We start from the raw sequence: 5,056 nt of genomic DNA, 5'->3' as shown, positions 1-5,056 counted from the left end.
CAAGGATGTGAGTCTAAAATATTATATGTGAAAATCTCTTTTATAGAAGTGAATTATTCTATCAAAGTGTTGTAATTGTGAGATTATTTTAGACTCAAATAACACCAAATATTTTTGTATATAAATTTATAGTTATTGTATAAATTCTATATTGCCTTGTTCTTATTTGTATGCTCTTGTGGAATATCATAAAAGATAATTCTTGAGCAATACTGAAGGCAATTGAAAACCATTATCCTTGTATTGTATTGATTTATTATTATAAACTATCTTTTGCTTCATTGGTTGTTGTTGAATTATGAACCAATTGAGATGACAATATGTCAAATTGTGCGGAACTTTCTTTGAGTCATCGAAGCTTAATGACTCTACATACAAGGAGAATTGATTACACTTTTTGAGGTTAGCCATGATTTAATTAATTTAATTTTTTTTTTATTGAATTTGATTACACTTATTCCCTTATTATACAAGGGATGGGCACCTATTGGTGTAATATTAATTGACATGACCATTGTGTGATAGAGAATATAGTTGAATATTTGTTTAACTATTTTAAAAATCTTGGATTGATAATCCAACTATCATTCTCTATCAAGTGAGAGAATCTTACATGTCAATTATCTATAAATGAGAAACAAATATCCTTTGTTGATGAATACTCTTTTGTTTATTATGGAGACTTACATTGAGGATATCATCATTGAGGATATTATAGTCTTTTATTAAATATTTTTTGTGACTATTTTGTCTTTTATCCTCAATTGTGGTGAAATTCAAGTCTCATATGTTTCCGCTGCGTAGTTAATTGATTTAAATCATTGTTTGTATGAGATTATGAGTTTAGCGGCAATAGTACTCTTCCAAAAGATAGCACATAATTATATATTGATTTCTATTATATGCTTCTAACGTACTATTCTACCGTATTGTATCAAACAAAATTATGATGAATGCAAATTGAAATGATATTGACCAGTTTAAATGCATTTAAATGATGCATATTTTTTCTGTGTCGTATTTTGACAAGAGTAATTGATTCCTATGCAAAAAGAATTTCTTGTGTTGATATAGGTCGTTACCACCAAAGTGGGACCGCCTTTATTGATTGATTGATGAAATTTCCTTTTGTAGTTTGAGGAATGTTTTTCATTGTAACATGTAATTTCCTGCCCAAAGGTGGTTATTGCATTTTACAATTAAAAATTTATCTGGGATAAGTTATTGGAGAATGTTTTGAACTAAGGAATTTGCCTACCCAAAGGTGACAAATTTCTGAATTCAATACATGCTCATTGATTAACTTACCTGAGGTTTTGACTGGGGTTATAACCTTAGTTTGTACATTCTGCCCAAAGGTGATTGTACAATTATATTGGCCTCATTGTGATAGCTTGTTTATTTTGAGCTATATCTTGTCAAATGATATATTTTGATGCATTCATGTTTTGTCTCATATATTTCCTCAAAGGATAATTGTTATGCATGCTCATTGATTAACTTATATAAGATGGAGTTATTGGAGTATATGTTGAACCAAAGAATTTGTCTGCCCAAAGGTGACAATTTCCCAAGTTCAATGTATCCTCATTGATTAACTCATTTGAGGTTTTGGCTAGGGTTTCGACCTTAGTTTGTGCATTCTGCCCAAAGATGATTGTACAATTATATTGGCCTCATTATGATAGCTTATTTATTTTGAGCTGAATCTTGTCTTATGACATATTTTAATGAATTCATGTTTTGTATAAACAATGCGTTTCTCTGTAAATAATTGTTCTACTTCCATCGAGATGTTAAACAAATCAAATTTTAACAAATGGAAGTAAGATTTGGAGTTGCCTCTAGGAGAACATGCATGAACTGAAATAACATTTTGGTAAGTGGGAGATGACTCACAAGTTAAAGTACCTTATACCTTATCATATTGGTCTCCATGTGTCTAATGAAAAGTTATTGGACGTGAAAATATGCCAATGTTGTAATTTATGAGTAATTGCGAAGTCAGTGGGAGATGTCAACTTAATTTCAGATTAATATGATTTAAGATAAACTGTGAAGTCAGTGGGAGATGTCAATATAATTTAAGATTCTAGTTTTGAACTTGTTTTGGAAAATATCTTTCACATACTTTCCTTTAGGATGAATCTTGTTTGTGTTTCTTTGTTGGATGAACTTTGTTTTAGTTTTACTCTTGGAGGTAGAAAACTAAGTTTGAGATTAAACTCACATAACCTTGCTTCATCCTTTGTTCATCTATATAAATTGTCTCTAGTAGATGGTTCATGACTCCCTGGATCTTTTGTTGATAGTTTATTTAAGTTGTCTTTGACTTCACATAACCTTTCTTCGTCTTTCATTGTCAATTTTATTGCTATAAGGCCTAATGTTGAGGAATACATCCTTTCCTTTATGGAATAAGCACTTGGATCATATTTATTGGGGGAAAGGGCTGAGAAATTAATCAAAGTAAATATTCTACCTTTCTTAAAGTTTGATGATCCAGGTACTTGTGTGGATTGCATTAGAATCAAGTTTACTAAAACCAATGGTCACAACTAGCATTTTTGAACACTTAGAAATTGTCGAAATTGAAATTAGTGGCTCCCAACTCCTATAATTTATGGTAATAAATTATTTATTACATTCATTGGCTCCCGAACTTTGATGTTAACTGTTCTTCTAACCAAATGACTTAGATTCATTGTTTTCAAGAGTCACTTTGAATAACGCGAATACTGTGAATTCTTTGGATGTCTTTGGTTAGTGGGAGTTTGAATTTTATCTTATCAATTTTGTGATGATGAATTTTTTCTTTCACTTATTTTCTTTGATATATTGATGTGAATTTCCATTCAATTTAATTATTGATGATGAGATGAATTCTTGTATATATCAAATATCAACTGTGAAAAATTATAGCTCAGTGTTGAAGGGATCACTATGCCGGTGATCGACACTATTTTGGAGCTGAGGCATTACATGTGAAAAATTTGAGCTCAATGTTAATAGGATCTTTATACCGGCTGTTAACATTATTTTGGAGCTGATGTATTATGTGTGAAAATTAGAGCTCAGTGTCGTTCGGATCACTATGCCGGTGATTGACACTATTTTGGAGCTGAGGCAATGTGGTTTTCCGTGGACCACATAATTTCTCTGGCTTTAAAGCATTTGAGAGAAATCACATAATTTCTTTGGCTTTAAGCATTTGAGAGAAATTTCATAATTTCTTTGGCTTTGAGGCATTGATAGAAATTAAGGACCGACAATGAAAATGATAGTATGGTCGATGATCACGTTGACATATCATTTCTTGCTACACTCTACACAGATGACTAGTCGACGGAATTGGTGATATTTGTAACCATGGAAGGTGTTGTATCAATTAAGGATATAACTACCGCCATGATTCGATATCATTCAGTTCTTAGTTGGACGGAGTCTTTATTAAGTGTTGCATCATGGGATCATGTAGTGGCCACGTTAGGAAGTTTTGTTATTAGTCCGAGAGTCATTTTCAAAAATTATTTTTAAATTTTTATTTTATTTTTTATTTTTAAAATACACAATTGATTTTTGCCCAAGTGGGAGAATGTTAGAATTTCTTCTAATATTTTGTGGGCTACAATCAATTGTTAGTTTTGGTTTTAATAAAAACGGACTGATGTTGTGATCCATTTGATGATGCTTAGGCCCTAATAAAAGTGATCAATAGATAATGGGCTTTTGGGCACTTAATCTGATTTGTGTAGAAACATAGTGTAGGCCCAAACACTAGACCCATGATGGGTGGTGCCTAGGGTTGCACGGTTATAAATAGAGAGGCTAGGTCCCCTTTGCCATCACACTGACTATTCTGCTCATTAGTGGTTTGCCCTATTGAAAACCCTAAGTTTGGAGCATGTGAAAGGCAAAGGAAGACTTTGTCTTCAATCTCGGCGAATCCGGTCACACCATGGTTTCCAAGTAAGTGTGTTCTAATTTCATATAATAATTCGATCTTGATGATTTAATTTCAACATTGTTCCTATTTTAATAAGATTTAACCAATTTTTTAATTGATAATTTTAATAAAAATGATAAAATAGTTTAAATCAAAGGGTAAAATTGGAAAGGAAAAATCCAGTTTAAAATGATGTATTCCATAATCCATTTATGTATTTATTTATTTTGAAAAGGCCAAAAGATAAGTAGGTCAATAAAACCCTTTCAAACACAAGATTTGTCTCAATGAAAAAAGAACGAATAAAGTTAGCAAGTTTCAAAACAAATGGGAAAAACAACACATCCACCATTACATAGTGGTGAAACCTATGCAAAGAGAAGGGTTTGACCACAAAGAATGGGAATCAACGAAATGAGTTGGATCGTAAGACTTCGGCTACCACCATGAATGAAGTTTGACACACTCAAGTAATTGCTCCAAAGAAATTTGTTTATTGTTAAAAATTCCTGCATTTCGCTCTTTGCGAAGGAACCAAATACTAGCCAACCAAACTACCTAAAAAGAACCACAATTTTCCTTTGCAAAGACATAAGCGCCACCGAACTGAAGCACGTGTATTAATCTCACCATCCCTTTGTTTTTATTTTTTATTTTTTATTAAAATGGATTGCATTCCCTTTATAAATTAAATTCATAAATTAAATTCATAAATTAAAACAACAACATGATATTAAATAATTGGATAATGAATGCTTACCTTACTGAAATCAAGGATATTATATTGTTAAAAAAAAAAAAAGTGTTATGATTTACTCTATGGTCTCGATTTCAAAAGAAAAACACTTAAAAGCACCTAAAACATTTTCATTAAAAAATGAAATTCAACGAAAATAACTCTAACTATCTTTTTTTCCTTCCAAAAAAAAAAAAACTCTAACTATCTTTTCTTCACAATTTTTATTAAAATATTAAAATCAACTAAAATAACTATAACTATGTTTGCATTATCACGGTCCATGTGCTAAATAAAAAATCTAAGATGTTATCATTAGCTCGCTCTCTAACATATGTCGGTCATAATTTTCTCTCTTTAGATTATCTCTTCCA

This window comes from Medicago sativa, chromosome 5, assembly GCF_051527215.1.
Source record: "Medicago sativa cultivar Bolivia chromosome 5, Bolivia_mono, whole genome shotgun sequence".
NCBI classification, from domain to species: domain Eukaryota; kingdom Viridiplantae; phylum Streptophyta; class Magnoliopsida; order Fabales; family Fabaceae; genus Medicago; species Medicago sativa.
This window is presented reverse-complemented; position numbering follows the sequence as displayed.